Source organism: Glossina fuscipes, unplaced genomic scaffold (assembly GCF_014805625.2).
Source record: "Glossina fuscipes isolate IAEA_lab_2018 unplaced genomic scaffold, Yale_Gfus_2 27, whole genome shotgun sequence".
NCBI classification, from domain to species: Eukaryota; Metazoa; Arthropoda; class Insecta; order Diptera; family Glossinidae; genus Glossina; species Glossina fuscipes.
In genome coordinates this window covers 10473329-10498913 of record NW_023998422.1, presented here as the reverse complement: position 1 = coordinate 10498913, position 25585 = coordinate 10473329, and the positions used below count along the sequence as shown (strand labels likewise).

Here is a 25585-nt window from a genome sequence, read left to right as displayed (position 1 = left end):
ATATATTATAGGGTTTCACCTACATCCGTTTAGCCATTCGCCAACACATCGCGATAAGGTAAACGAAAGATATCAAACATGCTTTTGATAGAACTAAAGCAACAGTCATTTTGCAATCATTTGCTTTGCAACGTAGATTCTTTCAATTCCTACAATTAATGCTTCGCTTCAAATGGAGTATAGAGATTTAGATAGATTTAAAATCACTAAAGCAACAAAGCGATTATTTCAGGAGTTCTACAAGAGATAGCGCCGTCCCCGCCACTGCCCGTCAATTATCTAGTGAAGAAAATAAGCATATGTTCACTATTGTGTTCGTCTCCAGAGCCTTTCCAAAAAAGGCTATCGCACTTATGCCCTCAGCTTAAAAATCGCATCAAATGCAGCCAAAGTCCCCCTTCTTGTGGTCGGAAAGATTGTTCGAGTATTTCTCGTAGCTATTTCGCGGCTCGTCGTCGCAGCGGTGTTGCTTGTTTACATATCCAGATGGATGACAATGAGTGACATTACGCCAAAAAGTTCTATTTAACAAATCATAATCTTGTCCATTCACTTCCAGTGCCAAATTCGCAAATATATATATGAAAACCTACTAGTTTGGATCCGAAAATGGCGAGAAATGTGCAATGGCACCCCGTGCTGAAGAACCTCACATGGTATGAATTGAATCGTTACGTTAAAGTTCACCTTCTTCTTCTCGTTAACAACGCATGGGAAAATTCCACATGCAATCCTCTCGTATGTTTACAACGCCAGGTTTAAATAAGAAAAGGTATCTCATGACATTGGCTGTAGTTTAAGCTTATTGAACTTCACCCTTTCAAGCATGAAAAAGTTGAATTCTTTATTAATTAGAAATTTTATAGACTTCTGTATAGAAAGGAACAGCCAAAGCTTAGACAACTATTTCATTCTTTTTGCCATATATTACGGCCTATGTCTACATATATAAATGTATGCGTACATATTCATAAATATTAATAACAATCGTTTCTCCTCAAATTGTAATGTTTTTTACTCACAGCAGCTGCTTATATCACGACTCCCGCATAATGGTTTTCAATTTCTTAGTTTACAACTTTATCTTTCATTATTCAATTAACAATTTCGGAATATTCAAAGCAAACCCCAAGATATAATTTCCTACTATCCGCCTGACTGGGCCAGTAGGCAAGATTCTCAACTAGGAACTCAATGGTCGTGGATTCAAATCTCAAGTGCGGTAGAGTTTTATAATAAAGCCGAAAACCTTAGATGCTAATGCTTTTAAGACTTTAGTCTTAGAATTTATTCTCTGGCTAAATTTATAATAATAATAATGATAATAATAATTCCATACTGCTTTCGTAGGCTTTTAAATTTAACCTGCGTTCTTAAACCCAAGATAACTTCATTTGTCGGCTCTCGCCAAACAACTACAAAAATAAGGGCAATGTATTTGCAATTGACACATCGTTACTATCCATTACGTCAATGCCGTGAGCTAGCGATACCCAGGAAATGTTTCCAGCCAAGACCTACACTTGTCAGCAGATATTACACCTGCCGATTAACACAAGCCATAATATACGACTTATTGCTCGTTCGACCAAACCTTCGGTTCCGATATCACGATACGCAAGTATTGATTCTTTTAGGTATAGCCTTAAAAGACCAGTACTCTTCTCAAGATGGAATTCGAAAATTGTTTGAAAGATCGGGAGAAGTCGTAGCTAAGGGTGAATTCGATACCAACGTACTGATGTCTCTGAATAAAGCTTAAAAGAAGCTTACAAAAAAAGAAACCTCAAAAGTGATTTATTGAAGAAAACTTTTTAACCGACAATATAGGCCAGAAGAGAAAGCGTGATACCAATTTTTACCGGAGGGCACTATGGAATTGGAAACTTTTCAGTCAAAGTAAAGTGATAGCTACATTTTTCGATTCTTTAAATTATGTAATAATGCTTCCATATCAAAATGTGGTTAAGTAAAACTTTCAAAATTTAGTAACTAAGTAACTTCTTTTACCTGTAAGCCAGTAGCATAAATATAATTCGTTGATAAGCGCATGTTTTTGAAAAGCTTACGCTTGCGCTCTTTCCTCATGAATGTGCTTAGGCTTTAAAGAATACGCAGCCAAAACCTCTTTTAGTAATAGGAAAAAATGAATATCTGGAAAAACTTCATTTCATATTGAAAAGTGTTTTAAATGTCGTTAAGAAATTTGTTGCTTTTGTTGTTGGCTGAGCGTAAAAGTGTTTTTTTTTTTTTTTTTTTTTTGTTGAAATATAAAAAGTGAAATTTTATAACTAAATTTTTATAAACGGAAACGATTGAGCCGGCAATAGAAAAGACACCACAAATGCCGCAAATTGAACACCGCATGAATATTTAATGAAACTTTATGTTAGAAATAATATTTTTTGACATACTTTCTAGTAACCAAAAAAAAAAAATTTTTATTTATTCTTTTTGTTTAAAAAACCAAATTTGACACAATTTCCAGAATTTTTAAAGCTTTTTTTGGGCAAAAAAAAAAAAAAGAAAAAAAATCTTTTCACTATGCATTGCAACCTGTTCTTCTGTCCTACCTCACCAGTCAATAATCCATAATATTAAACATCTTGATTAGTTAATTGGCTTTTCATATATAAAGAAAAAATATTTGAACAGCAAAAGTTTTTTTTTCCTTTTTTTTGCAAAATTAAAAAAAAAAAAAAAGAAAAGCAAAAAAAATTGAAATGCATTTTTAATGAATGAAAACGAGATGAAAAAACTGGTCTTTTTCTATCTCTATTCTCGCAGCACGCCTTCCTTATCTCTCTCACATATCCTCTTATGCTTTTGAAACTCTCAACCGCCTGTTAATAAGTTATGCTTGATTGCATATCATACTTACAAGCCAGACCACCACCAACACCCGTTGATCAGGTTGGGTCTATTAATGACAATAATAACAACAACAAAAACAACAACAATAATATCTATAGTATAAACAGCATACAAAACAACTTTACAATAATACTAAAAACAACATCAATTACAACAACGGCAGCAACAACAATATAACGAAACAAGTTACAATAATTGCATAGTCTGAGCCACAAAGCAGATCAAAAAGATGTTATAATGCAAAAAAAAAATAAAAAAAAATAAAAAATATAATAAAATAAAATAAATAAAATGAAAAAAAATAAAAAAAATTAAAAACAAAAGCAGAACTAACTGCTTGCATGTAGGTATAATTTTATACCTGTTGACTTCTTGTCATCGGCGTCGCAAGGAACAAGAGCGCATTTTCAGCAGTTTTCCAATCATTTATTTTAAAAGGAACTAGTTTTTCGCTTATGTGTTTAATATTCTCTAATCTAAAAAGTATTAAGCCTTCAGAACATTGTATGCAAATAGATTATTTTGCACCTGATAGCTGCAAATAAGTATTTTGTCCACTTATGCTTTTAATAATTCTTAGTCTAAAAAGTATTAAGCGTTCAGGACAGCTTATTTATATCAAATAGTTTGGGGGAAATCAACATCGCTACTGGAAGTCCATATTTAGTCGACTATGTACGCATAAACCATCGAAAGGAAGCTGCGAACTTTACTGTATCTATGGGAGGACAACCTTCTATTTGGATGTTATCATAGAAATTTTCCTAAACAATTTCAACTTTTAACCCCTATCCACTCAATCTCAATTTTTTTCTTGAGTTTTTAACTAAAGCAACATTTTTTTGATTTTGGATGCAAAAAACATATATGACATGACATGCCATCTTTCATAAGCTCTTGAATATGTTTCTCATATTTCACCACTGGTGCACCCCATTTTATTGCCTAGCAGTTAGCGGGTATCATGTCAGAAGTCGACTTTCTTTTATATCTTGTCCGTATGTGAGATTTCTTGATGAAATCACTTCTGCTGTTCGTCACTTAGAGCATCAGAGTTCTCCGGATAGCTGTCTATGTTAGAATGCGGAAATGTACTCATTATAACCAAACTGTTGATGGAAACACAGGCAAGATGCGAGGCATGTTCTTTGTAGTTAGCTGCTCCCGGAATATTTGTTGCTAGCATTCTAAAAGGACAGCTCTTCCATCAACTTGGAAGCGCGGAATCGAATCTGATATGAGAGCGAACCTCCTTAATTTTAATCGAGAAATTTCTCCTTCTTTAGGTAAATAAATGTCTTGCCTTTTTTGTTGAAACGTTTCATACGACGTAATATTGTACGGAACCGAAGTCGAATAACCTTATTTGAGGCGACTAATAGTGTTTGTTGATGTTTTTTTTTTTTTTGTTTCTGGCTCAAGAGATACTCCGACATATTGTAACTGTCGTATTTTGCATTCGTAATAAACTTTTATAAACAAATCGTACAAATCCAACGGCTGTGTAAAGCTCAGGTGTATTAATTCAAAGTTTATCCAACCTTAAACCAGTTTAAAGCGTGGACATTCATTGGTGGTGCATTCATTATAAGACGAAAATTATTTCTTAATTAAGTAATTTCCTTCATTAAATAATGTAACTCGTAATGTGACCTTAAACCGTTAAGAAACAACAGTGGATCACAGTTCGTATTAAGTACTCTGCAGTTCCCTACAGGTTATGCATGTACAAACTTCCCAAACTAAAGCTTTGCATGGAAAGTGCTCGAAAAAGGGATCCAAAGCGAAGGAGTTTCAATAGTGTTCATCCTTGGACCAGAACACTTCGCCAAAATATTTCAAAAAGTGCAGCCAGTAGATTGGACACAAGAATACAAGACAGATGGATGGACAGGCGGACAGACAAGTTTAGAAAGGCTCAGAAAGTGTTTCTGAATCGATCGGTGTGGATTTGCACCTACATTGGCACAAATTTAATACACCCTTCTAGCACGAGTAGTGTAGGGTTTAAAAAAAATCAAAACACCACCTGGATTCATTTAATGGAATTTTTATAATTTTTTTCTAGGAAACGATAAAGGGTTCAGCACAGTAAACGTAAAAATGAACCCAGAGATTATCAAGACTGAAAAAAAATCCAAAAGAATATTGCAGCTCTTGATCATTGGAAGATCTCGCATTGCTTTAACGATAAGCATCTGTTCGAACCTAACATTTTCTTTCGAAATCGTAAAACGAGCGCATAAGAAACCTAAAAAGTAGATCATTGCATGTTGCTTAAGAAAGTCAAGATTTAGTTACATTCCTTGCTTATATTGATAAGTGGATATGAACCTGCCCTTAAAGACTAAGAGACGGTATTAATTATTTTTATCAGTTAACAATTCAAAAACTGGCCCATTTCGAGTGGAATGATTTCAAATTTCTATTGAAATGCGATGTAATTGCGATCAACTTTTCCAAATGACCAACGAGTAAGAAGAAGTAAGACTTATCGTAAAGTCAATAGATTTATTTGAGAATAAATTGATCAAATTATTTGCATAGCCTCCATCTTAGCTTAGCAATTACAAAACGATATATGATGTATATGACCCTGTATATATAATATATGCAGTATTATTTAAGACTAATTCACACCCTTTTCAAGTAAGTTATATATTTTATATAGATCAATACTTAAGTAGCATTTTTATGCACTCAAATACGTATGTTATCGTAAATCATTACATTAAAGTATCTTGTTTGCATACATCAACAAGTATTTATATAGGCGAACGTAGACAAACAAGTTTTTCCTGTGAATTACCCATAAACTATAGGTCTTTCTATCTCCCTCACATCCCACCTATCCACCCCCCTCTGCCAATCGACTTACATCGCACTTCCTTCATATGCATTCCACCCTCTTTGCATTCCTCTTTCTTTACTCTGGTCAATTTTAACGCCGCTTATAAATGTCTACAAAAGGCAAAAACAAAATTTATTGCTTACGTTTTAAGTACCATTTTTGTTGTTTGTATACAAAATGTGGATATTGTGGTGCTTCGATTTGTCTGACTACTTGCATAGCAGCTAACGTATGTACCTTTAATCATTTATTTATCTACGCATTGATAGTTTTTGAATCGAATCTAGTACACGGGAATATTAAATGATTACATACGCTTGCATTAATAATAGGAATCGTAATAAAGAAATAACAAGAAGTAACAAAATTATACTGCATACGGCAGGACGAATCTTAGACACCCTCTCACATAACGTCAAGTCAAATGCTTAAAAGCTTAATCTTTCCTTAATAGTTGTGAATATAAATCAATTGCGTTCACATGCATGAAGTTTCCGGTCAACTAATTATTGTAGTGCAATAATATAATATTTTTTAGATATTATTATTATTATTATTATTATTAATTTCGCCAGAGAAATAAATTTTAAGACTAAACTCTTAAAAGCACTAGCTTCTAAGGCTGTCGGCTTTTATTAAAAACTCTACTTGAGCACTTGAGATTCGAACCCACGACCATTTGAGCTGCTAGTCAAGATTCCTTACCTTTGGCCACCCAGGCGGATATTTTTTAAATAGTTTTACCCTACACCATTTGTGGTAGAAGTATATATTAAGTTTGTGTGTATGCAATACCCAGAGGGATTTGAAATGCAATCACCTTCTATTATATTACATCGATCGATTCTGATTCACTTTTGGAATCAATCTAAACTTGTATATTCGTCTGCCTGTCTGATATGTGTCCATATATGTCTATGTTCAACCCGTAGATCGCAATTTGTCAGATGTTTTGATGAAATATGATACACCGATCGATTCAAAATCCCTTTCTGATTTTACTTAGGCTAGTCCGTCCGTCTGTCTGTTTTGTTTTCTTCTGTTCAACGTTTAGGCTGAAATTTTTTGAGATGTTCTGATAAAATCTGGTACACTGACGTCTTCTGACTCAAGAACGAACGCTATCGAAAATGGTTCAGACCGTTCGTTCAATTTCGACCACTTCGCTCTTACTTTGAAAAGTCTTCATGTAAACAACTGTAGCGCGGTGTGAGATAGGCCTTGGCCCGTTATAGTGCGCCTTTACTTGTTCTTTCTCGCTGAATTAACTAAACGACGATTATCTCGTTTGCACATTATATCCTGTAAGAGCTATTTTAACTTATACACCGAGTATAAGGCTTTTACCTCGAATTTTCAACTTCAACACACATTTCCTATTATTACAAACATTATCATAAAACTAATATGCCTTCAATGTTCTGCAACGTATATCAAAATCAGTAACCAGAACCTTATCTCTGGCTTATGCAATTATCTTAATTTTCTCGGCTAGAGTTAGGTTTCTTATGATAAAATGTGTTTGTAGGTACAGCGATTAGATGAAGAAGTAACATTTTATGTAACAGGTTGACAATAACGATAAAGAGTACAAGCTGCGCATTCCGTTTATGATGCGCAATGAACTTGTTCCCATATATTCAACCGAAGTTAGGCTTTAAAGGAATGCTACAAAGTATGGTGAGATTTATTGCTTGATTACAGAATCCTTGTTACTTATGGCAATTAATTTTTTTTATTACCTTCTTTTTTAAAATTCTGGACAAATTTACACAAATCTCTATGCTATATGCCACTTTTCATACACACTTGAACACTTATCGTGCAGGGTATATTAAGTTTGTATGGACGTACGTAGCACCCAGAAATGCTCAAGATAGCACCACTTTCTATTGTACCGATCCTGTCCGTCTGTCCGTCTGACGTCAGTCCATGTAAAGTTATATTGATCCTACAGGTCGCAATCTGTAAGGTATTTTGATGAAATTTCTTACACTAAAGTTTTTCAGCCCAATTGCAAATGGTTCGGAACGCATTGAAATCGGTTCAACTTGTTTCGAAAAGTCATTATGCGGGAAAATATTGAAATTTTTTAAATTATGCTACAAGACTCGCTGTGTAATCGTACTTCGTCCTTCTAAATTGGTACGAAAAATTTGGTTAGGCTGGCGTAACTTCCAGAATCTCATCTTATAAGGCCGCTCCTAAGGAAAGTATAAGGAAGGTATAATTTTTAGTTCATAGTAGTAAATTGACACAGTTTTTTGGATACCACCACATATGAAGATTCTAATGAGATGTAACCCTTACATCCAAAAAAGGCTTAACTATTATTATTTTACGATGAAAATTTGTTCGCGATAGTAATTTGACATAAAAATGAAGTGTACCAAATTTAATTCAGATAGACCTATTTCTTGGACGCCTTCCTGAAAATTCTACTTGCTGCTTGTAAGCAGGTGTCGCTCACAATCTCTTTCACGGTGTAAAGAGGTGGAAGTGCTCAACGAGCTGATTTAAACTGAAAAAGAAATCATGAAAGCTACTGCACGGATTAAGTTAATCCTGTACAACGAACCTAAACGAAGAAAAGGAAGTGTTAATCCAAGACAGCCATCAACATCTCTAGCAAAACCTAAGCCTGCATACCCAGGAAGTCCTGCTATGCATTTTCCAGGATCTACAACGGGCTTCTATAGCCGAGTCAGGAACTGATATATCTACAAGATATCAAGCCCAACTTCACAAATTAAATGACGCCTTAGAAATCAGTTCGAAAAGTGTTTCTTCTTGCTGGCATCGTCTATGCGCAAAGCGATCAAGGAAGTGATCTTCAACTTAACTTGGAAACTTTTCCTGCTCCTTTTCATTACCACTTGTTCAGACCGATGCAGTTACACTTAACAGATCAGTGCCTCACCAAAGTTGAAGAAGTACGAAAACGGCTTTCTGCATAGACAGACAGAGGAATACAACGACTACAGAACAATATAAATTGAGTTTTTCAGTAGCAAACAAACGATGAACCAATGCAGCGTAAACAGATACGTTAACCATCTTCAACTTCCGAAAAATAACGTTTAACTATTATACCTTTTTCCGTATTTTTTAACTACTTTTTACTACCTTAAGGAAGAAAATTCGGGCCTTCCTTTATCAGACAAGTATTAGCCTAAGAAAAACCCTCTTTTGTGCAGGTTACAAGGCATATATTGGATATCTTGAATAGGTCTAAGAATCATATGCGAGTTCCAGTATCATGGATTTATAATTTAAAATATAACATTTCACTTGAAATTACAACAATTTCACAAAACTTTTGTAGAATAAAAAGTAAAGCTTTGGAGAGACACTGTTTCTTTACTACGTCGGCCTACATTCAATGACTTGGCCACATTGGGTCATCTATTTAAATCGGACTGTTCCTGTATTCTGAATCTAGCACAGTGTATACATGTGCAAATCTCTCAAGTGTGCGAACTCTACGTTTGTCCAAACCAACCACAAAAGGATGAAATTTAAATCAAATTAAAATTCCTCTAGCAACCATTATGGAATTATTTTTTTTTTTTTTAAGGAAAAAGTAGGTTTTCTTTTAAATAATTTTCGAATGTTTTTTTTTTTTTGTTATTTATCTTTCACTAAATCGATTAACATGTTTTCCATTGAATCCAATAATCGAAGTTTGTGTTGTAAACCATATAAAGAATTCGAAATTAGTAAACGCAGGTACAATCATATGAGGTTTCTTATACGTTCTCAATATAAATCTCCAGTAATTTATTTGAAATAAGAAAAGCATTATATCAGAAAATCGCCTAAAGTCAAATACATTTCTAGCACTATGCCAAATGCAGATATAAAGCAAAGCAAAGCAACGCAAAGTTACAGTCACAAACAAATAGTCGACAGTATATAATTTATTATCATATCTTATCCAATTATATGATATGTTTGTTTGCCTGCTGTTTGTATGCGATTTCTTTTTTACATTGAATAGCTTTTCTATTCTATTCTGAGAGCAGAGGTGACCAATAGTTCTTCATTCGCAAATCGAGTTTCGCTCAATATTTCAGAAAATTAAACATAACATCAGTAGCGAGACAAATTTTCGATAAATGAAGGTACGCTTCGATAAAATGGACGACCTTGACTGTTCTCTAATCATGGCTTGTAAGTAGGACAAGAGTAGAGTCAACTCCGACCATACCGATAGTAAGTGTTAAGCATACAACGCAAGCTGCGACCACCACTTTCCTGTCTCTGTCTTTTTCCCCGTTTTTGTCCGCGCTTCACCGCATCAGACGAGTGCTCATAGAGCAGGGAGACATTCCCTGCGTGGTTGATTAAAATGAGTCGCCCACGGCCCACCATAAAATACTCTGTACCTCTTCACTCTAAAAATACTCTGTACTTCATTTAATGAAGGTATTCATATAGCGACTTTTCAGAAAAATTATCCAAAAAGTGATGCGATTCGAACCATTTTCAAAACCGTTGCCCCTCAGGCCAATATATGTCGGTTTCATGAAACTACTTGAAAAATGACGACCTATGTGCTGAACAAAAGAAAGCAAAACGGACAGACGGACAAACAAGCTGAGCCTAATTCAGAAAGTGATTTTGAATCAATCCGTATAGAAGAAGGTGAGTCCATCTTAAGTCTTTCCATTTCATTCAGAAAGTGACTCTGAATCAAGTAAAAAATGATTCTATCTTAAGTCTCCCTACGCGTAACATGTCCTCTTGTGCCACAAGCCGTGCAGGTTATGCAAAAAATAAAAATTATATTTCATTCACACAGTAAGTGTCCTAAAAAATAAAGTTTTATAGACGTTTGTAAAGACATGACGGAATCGAGCAAGCAGTCGGCGCTGCTAGTCTCTAAACATTTCTAAAGAAAAAACAAAATAAAGATGAATCATAGAATCGCTGTTTGGGCACCTCTGCCCTAGCGAATAAGAAATAATCTCATTTTACTTTACTATACAAAACAATTTCATAGATCATCGATCATTTGTAATGCTAGTAGACATAGTGGAGAAGTGGAAAAAGGAAGCGAAGAAGAAGAGTCATAGAGACAGAGGGAGAAAGGGAGATGATTTTATGAGGAAATCTTTTTGCTATGTTCGATACATATTCATAGGGTATGTGGCATGATATGCTGCAAGCTATATACTTGCTTGTTGGTGCTTGGCACGTAGGCAGGGCTATGTTATGGAAAAATTCAACTTAACGACATCGATGTTAACACATCGCTCGTTGCGCAAAAGCTTTTTTTTTTTTTATATATATATACTGTGCGAAGTGTTTTTTTCTCTTCTTTTTTTCTAGCGGGCCACATTTGTCGACTAATGATAAATCGAATTTGTAATCGAAATAGAAAAAAATAAAAAATAAAACAAAAATGACTTAAAACAAACTTCATTGGACTTCATTGTTTAAGAATCGAAATTTCTTCTTTTTTTTTTTTTGTTATGCCATCGAGTGAAAACAGAAAATAAATTACAAACAAATAATAATGATGTAGCAAAAATTTAGTCACACATGCACGCACCTTTACGGACAAGTTAAACTAAATAAACCTTTCTATATATGGCAGAATCAACTCGATCATTCCAGTTCCATTAATTTGCTTTATTGTTGTTGCTCTTATTACTTTGTTATCCTTGTATGTAGATGAAGAGTTGCATGCTACAAGCATATTAAAAAGGTATATAAATTGTATTATTCTGTTTGCAATGGGAAAAATTGGGGGAAAAAAAAACCCGTAAAAGATTATTTAACATAAAATATACACGTTCTTGATTAGAATATAATTTTCATCCCGCTTTAGCCATGGGGATTTGTATGCAAATTTCAAGAGAATGAAGATAGAGAACTGATATGATCCACGACGACTGCTAGTTGGGGGTATGAGATGCGGCTTGAAATCACAACTAATCAAAAATTGTTTTAGCCAAGTCAGTCCGGATGTCCGTATAGAAAACTCATATTATTTCAATGAAGATTCCTAGCTGAACGTAATAGGAGCGACTTGAAATCAGAACTAATCAGAAATTGTTTCAGCCATCTCAGTTCCGAAATCTATACACTAAACGGATATTATCCACGAAGACACTTAGTTGGAGCTCACAGCTGGTGACTTGAAATCACAATCAAATTTTTAAGGACTGAATGTAATTAAACTATTACTGGAAAAAATATTGATTTTAAACTTGTCAAAAAATACCCTAACGAAGACACCTTGAATGTAAATATAGATATAGAATAGAATGCAGATTTCATATAACGAATAAATTAAAGTGATATTGTGATTAGGTTCTGAACCGCTTGAGAACGTTTCTAACCAAACATCAAATGCACGGACAGTAAAGAAAACTTAACGATTGTCCTATAAATATATACGTATTTGCTCGAGGCGATGGGCATCTAAAGTTCGCTTTAACGCGAATATAACTTTCTTAACCGCTTTTTCTTTTTTTTCCCTTTTTTTTTTTTTGTTGCAAATAGGTGCGCACTCAAGATGAAAAGATAGAAATATGAGAGGAGATAAGAGAAATAAGAAAAAAAAAAACCCTTTTAATAACCAGATTGGCGACACATGCTCTTTGATGTTTCCCAGTACTATGCGCCATGTCATGTCACTACTCACTTTACCATAAACAAACTGGCTGCAGTTGCCTGCCTGGCTAGCTGGCTGGCTGGCTGGCTGGTTGGCTGGCTAGTTGGCTGCTTGGTTGCTTTGTTGGTTTATTGTCTCTTTACGTGGCTCTACATACATATATATATATATATACATGTATATGTATAGTATGTAATAGGTGTTTGCTGATTGTCGACTGACTGTTGGTCAAAGTTGTTACCGAGCTGCGCAGTATAGTGGCACAACAAAACAAAGAAATGCCTGCGTGTGTAGAAAAATTAAATATCGTTGCAAGTGTTTGTTTATTTAACTATTTGTATATGCATGTGTTTTTTTAATCATGTGGTTGTGTGATACCCTAAACAATTTATAAACTGCATGTGAATAAGCTGGTGTTGCTTAAGTTTTTGTTATTGTTGTTGTTGTTTTTGTTGTTGTTATTATTGTTATTGTTGCAGTTATTGTATTGTTTCACATGATAACCATTTAACCTTGCAACAATGTGCGTGCGTGTGTGTGCGTGTGTGTGTGTGTGTATGCGCGTCTGAGAAAAAACAAAATAAAGAGAAAAAAACTGCCACACACGCACAGAAACACAACACATATGTTTGCTGCCGCTGTTGCACATTTTCATTTTCAATTTATTTATTGCAAAATATTGCTAACCTCTCTCATGTCTTGTCTTGTGTCTTCATATCCACTTAATATATACTCTGATACAAAAGTTTTGTGCAAAAAGAAACGTGTCTACCATCTACAATGCAACCTATTATGCGTATTGTGTCAAGAAATCTTTTTTACATTTAAAAGTCTTTGAGTTTTTTTTTTTCTTCGTTTTTGCGTTACTAGCATTAAAATGATCCATCCATAAGCGTATGTTGTATGAGAGTGTGAGTTCCTCGCAATTGTTTTGCATATTTATTGCACACTTTTTCTTTTATGTCTATTTACATATTCGCTTAATATGCTTGCCTTCGTGTGGCAACCTTTTGTATTATGAATTATTTTATTACAAATTGATTGCATTGCATTGATTGCACCGTTTAAACTTGTGCGCTTAAAGCCGCAGAAAGCGTAAAATGTGTTGGTTTCATTCCATTTAAATATATATATATATATATATATTTGACAGAAAGGTCGCTAACTAAACTTCATTGCAAGTGCAATAACCTCCAGTATAATGGAGGTCAAGGTTTTTTTTCTCTTAAATGAAATCCCTGCTAATTTACACTTGATTTTAGTGCAATTCAAAACAAATATATGTGCATATGTATATATATATATCTTTTTAAAACTTAGAGGGTATCTAAAAAACAAGTGGAAACCCTATAGTGAACTATGGTCCGCCCTATTCCACTCTACGGTCATTATATTTATTCACATAACGTCTTTTCAGAATAGGGCTTTATATGAGAAGTGCTTGAAAAAGTGGTCCGAGCCGAATCATTATCAATAGCATTCGGTCTAGGTCCAAGAAACGCCAGTTTGCCAGACTTCATTAGAACATCGCAAAGATTGTGAGACAGAAGAATGCAAGGCGGGCATATGGCCAGACATGCTTATATCATAAGTAACTCTGAATGAATCGGTATAGTAAAAGAAGGGTCTACTCAATTTCCTCTGGGTGTTGTACGCATCGCCACAAACTTAACATACCTTTGTACCAACTTTGCAGTGAAACTTCGCTTGTGAAAAGCGAGCTTTCAAGTAAGTAAAGTTATCGTAGATTTTTAATTAGTGTGCCCTGTTAGAAGTTTGCCGTACATAGATAGTTTTTAGATTTCTTCAACCATCACTAATTCTTTTAGAAACCATGCCATTATTCCAGCCAAGAATTGCCCGAGTTGTGTAAGAACTTTTCGTTCGTGTATTTCCAGTTGGAATTTTCCTTTACAGGCCAAGCTGTTCTTCACAAAATGCTCATTTCAGAAAAAGCTACCCAAAAATCAGTCGAATATTGGCTGAGAAATCTCTAAAGAAAAAGTATTGCCCTTAGACCTAGTAGGAAACTCATCATTTCCAAGAAAGGAAAAAGGTTAACGGACTGGCAGATATTTTCCTTAAATTAGCATCAGTTCGATTACAAGTTTTTCTTATACACCCACATACATACATACATACATATATATATATATATATATATATGTGAGAATGTTCCCTGAACGAATAGCGTGCAGATGGTTGGAGAGGAAGAAAGAAAAAGGGAGTGGCCGTAAGTCTGGTGCACATGTGCCCGATCGGTAAGCGTTACGCTTGTGCCGACTGAGCATTCACTATAGCTAGTCAGACTGCACCGACAGATTTGAGCCCGCAAACACCGATGTGTGGGCCACGAAGGCTTTTCCTCAGTCTGCCAGCAAAAACGAATTTCCCATATGAAGAAATGATATCGGAATGTTAAAACTAAACTCAAGACGTGCTCGCGCATAATACAAATATAAATGCTCTTATTACTGTTATTATTATAATTTATTGAGATCAAAGAAATAAATTCCAAGCCTACAACTGGAAACTGAGAACATCACTTGTATTAATTTATTTATTTTTTTCTTTCAAATATAAAATTCCATACCTTTGTGTTGTAGTTGGAAACAATATAAGTTTTATCCAAAGATTTATTCGAATTTTAGATAAGTATCTATAAAAGAATTAATAAAGAAAAAAAAAAGAATGATTTTTATAAATTTGTATTTAATATATGTGCATATGTAATGTGTAATATAAATAATATTTTGGTTACGCTATAGATTTTTTCTTTGTTCGAAAAGTAAAGGTAATCTTACTAAAACAAATGTAACTGGGAAACTAATAGTCGGAATGTCATGAAATTTTGATTCATTTCGTCTGAAAATGGATTCTACCTAAAAATCACATGGTTCCTTGGAGAGTGGCCAGATTTATATGTCGTCCTACGAACTTATTGAATGATATTTTAAGTAAGTTATTATGTGCTAAAGCAATCGACCTGAGGACCACAATGCATGCATGCCGCGAAGTAAATAACTCGGTATTTAGTGTATTAGATGAAACTGTCAACCTGCTTTGGATGTAGCTGAAAAGGAAATTTGGTCTTCCGGAAGACAAATCAAACACGTCCGGTCTGTTCAAGCACGAATATTACCAGAGAGTTTACGTCATTGTTAAGTGTATTTGAAAATTTGGTAAAAATCTATTTAATTTATCAATAATACAGAATAGAATATAATTAATTTCAGAATTCTTTCTCTACTATGATACTATTTCTAGGTTCGAATTGATACTTAGTGCCCCCCCGTTTTATACTTTAGATGCTAATAGGTTCTGAATACCGTATTATGGAAAATATTGATTCGTGCAATTATTTTCAACATGAATGAATAAACGATTTCTAATTTGAAAAATTCACACTCTACAGATATAGCAGGCTGCTTGCCTGCATTTTGATCAACAACATCTATTGGTAACAGGGATAGTATACTGCGACGTTCGAATGTGGACAACGGTTGAATTCGATGATTATGACTTTTCCCTACATAAAATAACAGTTTTCCATTTATTAGTATTGAGTTATTCAGCGCGTGCAGTTGCTACTTTCCTTGTTTGGTTTGAAGAAATCTGCTGGCGAAGCCCATGAAACACTATTAGAAACTTATGGTGAAGCTGCTGCATCATATCCCTATTGTCAGTGTTGGCTTCACCCGTTTAAAAATTACTGATTTTGATGTCAATGACAAAGAACGATCTGGAGGCGCAAAAAAAATTTTAAGGCAATGAATTGCAAGACTTATTGGTCGAAAGCCCCAGCTCAAGCTCTCAACGAACTAGCAGATAGCTTGGAAATTGATGAATCGACAGAATCTAGACGTTTACATGCGATGGGAAACATCCAAAAGGAGGGAACATGGCTGCCTTACGACTGCAATTTCGAACCATTCGAAAAGACCAGCAATGTCGGCTAAAAGATGCAAAGTCATCCTCTCACGTAGCAACGGTCGACTTCATGTTGCAAGAGTTATCGATTGTTGCAGCTCAAATGCAAAGTTCTCTCGCATCTAGCGGTCTCACCACGAAAGCATAGCGACTTCTGAATACCACTTGTTCAGATCGATGCCGCATAATTTGGCTGAAACGCGATTTTGAAACGCTGAAGAAGGCCGAAGGTGTATGATTGGGTCGCTGCCAAACCAATACCGTTCCTTCGACACAATATCGCCATGTTACCAGGAAGAGAAGAAAAAGTTGTAGAGAATTATGGAAAATATTTTGATTATATATTGAAAAAAGTAAGAGAGTTATATATTTGGCGGGGGGCGAATCCCCCCGTATCTCCACAACTTCCAAAGTTTCTACCAAATTTGAAGTCGATAGCTTCATTTGTGCGACCAGAAGGGTGCCAACAACAAACATCACACGGACGCACAGACGGACAGACATGGCTTGATCAATTCAAAATTTCACATTGATCAAAAATACATATATATTATAGAGTCTCTGAAACTTTCTTTTGAGTGTTACATAAATTATGAGAAAAATCCTTCCTTCAGGGGTTGGTATAAAAATATTCAGAATACATGCACGTACTTAATAATTAACATAAAAACTTGTCTCTTCTCTATTCCGACCATATTTCGATTTAAATTCTTCCGAGACTTCCATTATTGGTTTATATAAAAATGATCAAAATACATGCATACACCTAATAATTAAAATAAAGACTTGTTTCTTCTGGAAGACCTGTATTTCAACCACATTACGATTTAAGTTCTTCCGAGACTTCGTTTAACAGAACTCTATTAACACCGTAATAGACCTCAGCTAAAATTTGTGGTTTGCGCCTTTGCTAATGATATTTATATATAACATCGCACCCATGGTTATATTTCTTTCATCGAATCAAGGCGTGATCGTATGCAATGTCTACGGAACAAATTATGAGGAAAGGATACCTTCGACTTTATTAAAACAGAGCAAATGGTCGCTAAGCCTATGAAGCTTTTCTTCATTTTTTGTACGGTTTTATAAATTTATTCATAAATTTTGAATTAAGTTTAGTAATAATTCATTTATTAAAGTCCAAAAACATTAGTATCTAAGGGTATCGACTTTATTGAAAACTCCATCGCACTTGAGATTTGTTAGTCGAGATCACTGCTCAAGCAGATAAGTGATAAGTTAATAAGCAACTTTTATAAGTTTTCAAGCTAACATTTATTCCTGAATTCATGTTTCAAGAAGAAATTGTTTTATAAAAAGTGATTAAAAAGTTATTATCGGGTATTATTATTAAAAAAAAAAAAAAAAAACAAAACAAAACAGAAGCTAGAAACCATCATTAAAAACAATAAAAAATTTCCCTGTTTAATAGTTCGGCATAAACAATGCTTGTTGTTGTTGTCGTTTAAAAAAAAAAAAAAAAAAAAATTATAATAAAAAAAGTAAATAAAAAACATAACTTACACTAAACGCATAATAATTTCTAAATGCGGATTCTTAAAATCAACACTTGAAGTGTTTTCTGTTTTGAACGCGTACTGATATGCATAACCCATACATTATATTGTATTAATATACAATATAAATAGAAAAAGCCTCCATTTCTGCCGGGCATATTGAATTTATCTCTAGATAGCGAACAAGAATACGCGAACAGAATACTTTAGTAAGTGATAATGTGCCGTTTAGAGCGTATATCCAATGTACCTGAAAACATATTTGCATTCTAATGTCTGCAAAAATAACTGCAATGATGCATATATACGTATATGTATATTTATAGGCATATATGCTCAAATGTATGCTTATAGAAGATATCGAGTGTGTCCAATGACATTACATATAGCGATCCGAAGAGTTATTATTGAAAATCGTTTTGTTATTATTGTAACAACAATGAAGAAGAATTCTTGGTATTCATGTCCATCATGACAAAGTAAAATTTTTTTTGCTGTTTTTCTTTTTTCTTTACTTTTCCATCGCTTTAAGACATTATGATGATGGTTTTAACCCTTAAGCATTGCTATTATTATTATTGTTATTATTATTATTGTTATTACTATTTTGGTATGCAAAGAACAATCGAAGATTTCAATCAAATCCTTATAACTCTTCTTCTTATTGGAATTAGTTGTAGTTAAATATAGACTTAAAAAAAAAAAAATTTTGCATTTTTCTCTAATTCAGAAAGTAGAGTACAGTTTGTGACGACTAGTAGTACTAGGTTTTGTAGCTGCAGGGCCATCACCAAGAACGAACATTATATTGATAAAAATAATATTTGCCTTCGAGTGGATCCTATTTTTAAAACCATACTTTTTGAGACGATAAAAGATTCAACGATACGCTGAAGGTTGAAGTTGATAGATGGGCAGAGATGGCTAGATCGACTTTGAATTTTACGTTAAGTAAGAATAGATGATACAATAGACAATTGCACGAATGAACAGACATTGGCCGTCAAATCGACTTTGAGTTTTCCGCTGAGCAAGAATATATGAACCAGCTAGACGGCGGATAGATAGGCGATTGGACGAATAAACAGTCAGATGTGGCTAGATCGGCTTTAAGTTTCAAGTTGAACAAAAATATGTGCACTTAAGAGACGGTCGACAGATAGACGATTGCACAAATGAACAGACATTGGCCGTCAAATCGACTTTGAGTTTTACACTGAGCAAGAATATATGAACTGGCTTGACGATGGATAAATAGGCGATTTCACGAATAAACAGCCAGATGTGGCTAGATCAGCTTTAAGTTTCACGGTTGAACAAAAATATATAAAGTCGCTGAATACTTTATAGATGGATGAATGAACAGGCAGAGGTCCCTAAATCTAATTTGAATTTTACGCTGAGCAAGAATATATGTTAATTCTATAGACGGTGGATAGATCCAGGGTTGCACGAATAAAGAAAAAGAGGTGACTAGAACGACTTGGAGTTTCAGGTTGAGCATGAATACATAAAGTCGATGGAGCGTTTATAGATAGGCGGTTGCACGAATAAACAGACATTCGACTTTTACCCCGAGGAAAAATTTAGAAAGTTGGTAGATGGTTGATAGATAGATGATTACATGAATGAACACAAGGGTGAAAGAGACACGCAAACCCTTTCACGCACGAAACAGATGAGGATGGAGAAATCGCATCTTAGTTTGACTGTATTCAAGAATACTTATGCGATTCACGATTTTGTAATATGACAACGAAAATAATAGCAAACAGAGTATAATCCAGTATGCTTGTTTTTCGTGTAGCTTAAAAATGGTGGATCCGCACACAACCTTTACTCTTATAAATAAGTTTTTACAGATTTTCAAAGAAGAGAATAAATAGTATCGCGCCATATTCGTTAAGGGTTTTATTTTCCCATGTCAAAGTACTATTTTTGTATTTTACACGACAGCGTATATAGACTGGCGACTGTTATGGAGTTATGTAACAAAAAATCCCAAATTGCGTAGTGTTATTTTTCGTTCTTCGTTCAATTGACAGTGTTGCGGAGTTATAAGAAATGATGAAAATTAGACGTGCTACGATAATTCAAGTCGCCAATGCTCTAATAGACGCCAAACGAATCGTCAACCAAGTTAAACGCCCAGTCGATTATTCATGACGCCAAGTTCATAATCTACATAATTTGATGTGATCAAGTAGACGTAGCATGTGAAGTCTATTATACACTTTTTATACCAATGAACTATCTATGAGGAAAGCTATGTGTAACCAGCGCAAACGACTTCTTTATTAAAGGTACAAAGATCACAATACGGAACAAACCCAAGCGAAAATGATTTACAAGCATAAGAGCCATCACGCACCCTAAAATCAGTCACAGGAAGGTTAGTGGCCTGATATTTGAAATTACGATTCTGTTCTCCTTATGACCCTATCCGGCAGATATTACTTGTCTTAAATATCAGTTGCCTAAAACGATAATTTATGACGTGTGTTTTATGGATTTACAAATTCCTTCGTTTGAAGTCTCAAAGGTGTTATTTATTCTCTAACATGCTCATGATAGATGAGGGATATGTAATTTAATTAAACTAAAACATTCAAAACGCGCAAGTTTACTAAAAAAATATCCAAATACAGAGCAAAAGAAGTAATAATACGAAATTACTTACTTCTAATGGATAGGGGAATATGGATAACGGACTGAACTTTACCTAATGTAATAATGATTTGAAATATTAAAACACTCTTTCTTGTTTATCTTAATGGATACATCGAGGAATTAGAGAAAAACTGTGAATAATTTTGGTCTTTCATATTCATGAGAGGAGAACGAAACGATTTGCTCACTTCACGTTGGATACGAAAGAAGTATAGAATATTGGTTGGATTTATAAATTTAAACAGTACGTGCCTCAGATTTCAAAGAGTAAGTATAGCATTCAGCCTATTTCTGTAAATCTCTCTAATTGAAGGCTTGACATTCAGCGGTAAAGTCATATATGTCGACATTTGAAAAAAGGAAGTGGGCCTGAGATTAATCATGTGCAAGTTATATTTACTCTGCACTTTTCCAATGAAGAGATCGAGAAACATGAGATAGTACAAAAAAAGAAAAACCTGACGTAGAGCAGGAATGAATTCATTTTATATGAAAACATTACCTTACCGCATAGGTAGCAAAGCCCTTAATAAAGAAATTATAATACAAATTTGTCCGACTTGACTCCTTTAGACTTTCATCTATCTCAGGAAATTCACAAGTACCTACATACCTAAAGGTTATAGCAAGCCAACGACGAGTTGGACAGGTTTTTAAAAAAGAACCGAGAAATTGAAAAAAAAAAAAAAAATGGCGGGCCCTTGAAGAAAAAGGTAGATGGATCAGTGCAAAATAAAGTTGTTTTATCAACTGTGCGCTTCATGGCGACAGAGGTTTTAATAGGTAACTTTTGAGATCATGGTCGCTATCTGAATCCATTATATATCATTGATCCAAAAGAATCAACAAGATCAATATCTGATCACAGAATATAGCTTCTTCTCTTTCCCTTTCTTTTGCCTTTTCTGCCGCTTTCTGCACTACTTAAAAGAGTGCGAAACTTTGTACTAAAGATTTCAGCGAATACTTTCCTGAAAAGTCATCAGAATTTTTAGCTTGGACCTATAGCACACTACTATATTCCATATATTCGAGATAAATGCTACTAAATGTACGAGAATATTGTTGTGGAACGATACGCGGACATGCATTCATCTGCCTACTATCCGCCTGAGTGGGTCAGTAGGCAAGAGTCTCGACTAACAACTCAATGGTCGAGAGTTCGAATCTCAAGTGCAGCAGAGTTTTTAATAAAGCCGATCGCCTTAGATCCTACTGCTAGAAGACTTTAATCAGTTTAATCTTGACTAACTAAATTAATTACAATAATAATAATGGATTCAATGTATCGACTCGACTCAATGAAATTTTCAACCAATTATCTTGTGTCAGATGTTATCAATTTATTTCAACTTTTACTTTATCCTAAACTCTATGAACCTGACTTTAAAATTGAACCGTAGTTAAGAGTTTGTGCACTTTATGTACACATATTCCTTATATATAGTATTTTCGATAAACTTGTCATAATTCGATAATTGTCTTATATAAGTACATTTCAAATATTTACCTTCTTAATGAATAGAATGGATTTACAATAAGTATTTGTGTGCTCGCATAACCGCGAGATATTTGAGCGCATAAATCTTTTGTGTCCATAAATTATTAATTAATAATTTTCTTAAGAAAAATATATGCAAAAAAAAAAAAAAACTATATAAAGTTTATTAATTTTACTTTATGCCAGCTTAAAGCATTTTATTTATTTAATTATTTATTCTTTTAACTTTTTTTTTTTGCTTTTATATTATTTTTACTTAAACTATGTACAAAATAAAAGTGAAAAGGTTTTATACACGTTTGTTTTTACCTTTTCCTCTTTAATAGTTTCTTTAGCTTGGTATTGTATTTCGTACACGATATTTTTTGTTTTTCTTTTTTTTTTCTTTTTTTTTTTCTTACGCTGGTAACACAAGTAATTTTACTACTTTTTTTTTTAATTTTTTCTAGCTATAAAAACAGCAACAACAACAGCAGCAGAAAAAAAAAAAACGACGACGACAAGTACAACAAATTGTTAGCACAATATAAATTACACGCACACACACGTACAATGTTAACCAAAAGCAAAAAAAAAAAAAAGGAAAAAAAACTAACGACAAAAACGTAAGCGAATTTTTTTGAAACTTTTTGTTTTAGTAAAAGCACAACACGATCAATATATACACACAAACACTTTTGCACGTAAAAACTCTGTCACATACATATATATATATATATATATATATAGATATATAGAGATATATATTTACAGATGTAAGCCACACGATGCCGAATGAATGGTAGTAGAAAAGTTCAGAAACCAAAACAAATAAACAGAAAAAAAAGGAAAATATACCAAAAAAAATCTCAGTTACATCGATAGTTTTTTGCTTTTTGTATAGAAAAGTGTAAAAAAACGGTCAGTTTTCAAGTTAAAAACCATTGGCCAATATTTATTTACTATGCATTTAGTTTTAGATTTGATCATAATCGATCGATAAGTATGATTGGTATGTGTGTGACTTTTCTTTTTTTATACGAATTACTTTAATGTTTTGTTTTTATGTTTTTTTTTTTTTGTTGTCTTTGCTTTTATCACTTTAGAAAGTGTGTTTACTTTATATTATTATATTTTTTATTTTTTTTTTATTTTTGCCGTAAATTAATTAATTTTCCATTTTTATATTATTATGCAGTAACTTCGATAAAATTTAAAAAAAAAAAAAGTTTACTTAAATTTAAAAGGAATTTACAAGAAAATAGATTTCTCACGCGCTTCGCACAACCGAAATAAACGACTTTTAAAATGCAACTAGAGCTACAATAACTTGGAATAAACCGACTAAGTAGCATAAATAAGTAGTAACTCTACTCTCTTCTACTGATTTACTTTTTTATTCGCTTGCAATCGTTGCTTTATTGTTGCTTGTTCACTACGATCACACAAAAAACACATGCTCTCTTTTGCATACTCTCAGTAATTCAATTTCTCTCACTTAATAGACTTCAGCATACACTGAAAAGCTTTATTAGTTTATTTTCGCGTTTGTAAGGGCAGGCTTTGTATACAAATAAAAATAAACAAAATATATTTTGCTTGTAAAAATTTTTTTGGCTTAAACAAAATGTTTAATTTGCTCAACTACTTCTAATATGAAAAGTACAGGTGGTATAATAGATTGGTGTGTTGGTTTGTAACACTAGGAAATATTCATTGGAGACATTCTCAAATATGTCATGTTTTTATTTTGATATTTGCTTACTATGAATTTTTCATTCGATTAGGGTGTAATCGCTTGATTTCAGTCTATTCGAGAAATCGTTGATTCCCATTTACTACTGTGTCTAGAAAATAAGACAAATTTAATTTTACTCTTTTAAAATCTATTTGTAATCCTCAAACCTAAATAATATTTTTTGTTACGAGTTTCATTGTGCACAACACCGCTATATTCGAAGAAAACTATTAACATCACCTTGATTTTTTCAGCGACTTTAGAAAGGATTTTTCAGTCTTTGCTCGCCTCTGATACTCGCTCACTTGATCGATTGTTTCCGGATCGTCTAGGTAGAACCAGGTCTGACCTCATTTCATTTCGCGTACAAAATTTCTCTTTTGGATTTCTCTTTGGACGTGGCCCACCAAATGTGCACATAAGTGAATGAAGCGAACAATAATTTATGGCATGGAATTAATGGTATAACCACATTCATCTAGTAATATGTCATATAAATTATAAAATTATAACTTAAGTACTTCAAAGTAGCGTCCAGGTTAATCATATTATACTATACTTAGATATTGCCTTGACCCGGTTTGGTTTGTATCGCATTATTTTCGGGATAAATAAATAAATGGCCTTCTAATCTTAAAAATATGGCTAAGAATACGGTTTTTGGGGCATGCCACACTATTAAATATCCTACACTACATGGCTTAATACAGTTCTTTTGTAAGAACCTTGGGGCCTACAGGATGAACACAACAAAATAAGACAGACGGACAGTCAGTCAAGCTTAAAAGTAAGGCAAGCGTAAGGTGGTATTGAATTTACACCTTAACTGGTGTATGGTATAAAAAAAATAAATGGACAGGGGAATTTCGGACTCCTAAGTAGATTACCAAGGACTCAGAATTCTAGAACAATGTAGTCTACGCGTTTTTATCCATTGACACAGCAATATGGATATTGGTTCTTCACTTGAAAACACAGACCAACTTTGATGCACAGCTGGAGTAAATAGAGCTAAATGTTTGCCTCACTTCAATGCGTACCGTTTCCATTCGGAGCATTAACTTAAATGATAACCAAAACCCAGCCAGAATCTATAAAAATTATTATCGTCTTAATGCATTCCATACAATATGTCGGGTGTTTGCGGTTCTCCTTAATGCTGCTGCATGACAAAGTCACGAAAGCTGTGAATTTATTCTCTAAGCAAATGAACATATTTTGTCCTCTCTCTCTTTTTTTCTTTTGATCAACTATTTGCTCGAATAATATGCATTTTAAATACTCAGAATGCATCTCCGCTCTCTCCGCTATTTACTCTCTTCCGGAATTTTGTTACATTCATTCATTCGCAGTTAATTCATTGAATGGGGTACTTCTGCGTCGATGCGTCATCAATGCTAACAAACAGATTTCGTCCTCTTCACTTTTTTTGCTTGCTTCATGTCTTACACAAATGCCGCGCCAAACCCATACTAACACGCATACAGTTATTGGTGCTTTGCTCTTTGTATTAATTGCAACAATATAATTGTTTTGCTTTAGTGTCTTCGATTTGCTTATTATTTTATTTGTTTTACTCATCTGTAGCGTTTATATAATCTTTCTTCGTTATCGTAACTGTAAGACGGTAAGCGAAGAAAGTAAAGTAAGGTTGTGCTCTGTTAAAATCGCTTGCGTTGTCATCGTCGTCGTCGTCTACCTTAATTGCTGTTATTATAACATTGACAAAATTGATTTCTTTTTAATGTTTATGCCCTTATAAAGGGATTTATATAAATTCATTTTCCGTCTCACTTTTTCAATTAGCTAATATCGTCGTCTACAGTTTAGTAAAGTAAATGATAAAAAGCACGTGGGGAGAGCAATCTTCTTTCATTTTTTTTTTTTTTTTTTTTTT

General features: G+C 33.8%; 1 protein-coding gene across 2 annotated transcripts in view; it reads right to left on the bottom strand.

The window, feature by feature from the left end:
* LOC119635681 (rho GTPase-activating protein conundrum) overlaps positions 1-22579 on the bottom strand; it is a 126806-nt gene extending 104227 nt beyond the window's left edge. Inside the window, exons 1-2 of one of the 2 annotated variants that reach the window (XM_038030631.1) lie at positions 22281-22579; positions 14944-15009 (exon numbers count right to left, since the gene is read on the bottom strand). The gene's annotated coding sequence lies outside the window, so the exon portion shown is untranslated. Of the gene's footprint in view, positions 1-14943; positions 15010-21980; positions 22145-22280 lie in introns of those variants that run through there. The other variant, XM_038030630.1, reaches the window with a different exon arrangement.
* Between the last annotated feature and the right edge of the window lie 3006 nt (positions 22580-25585).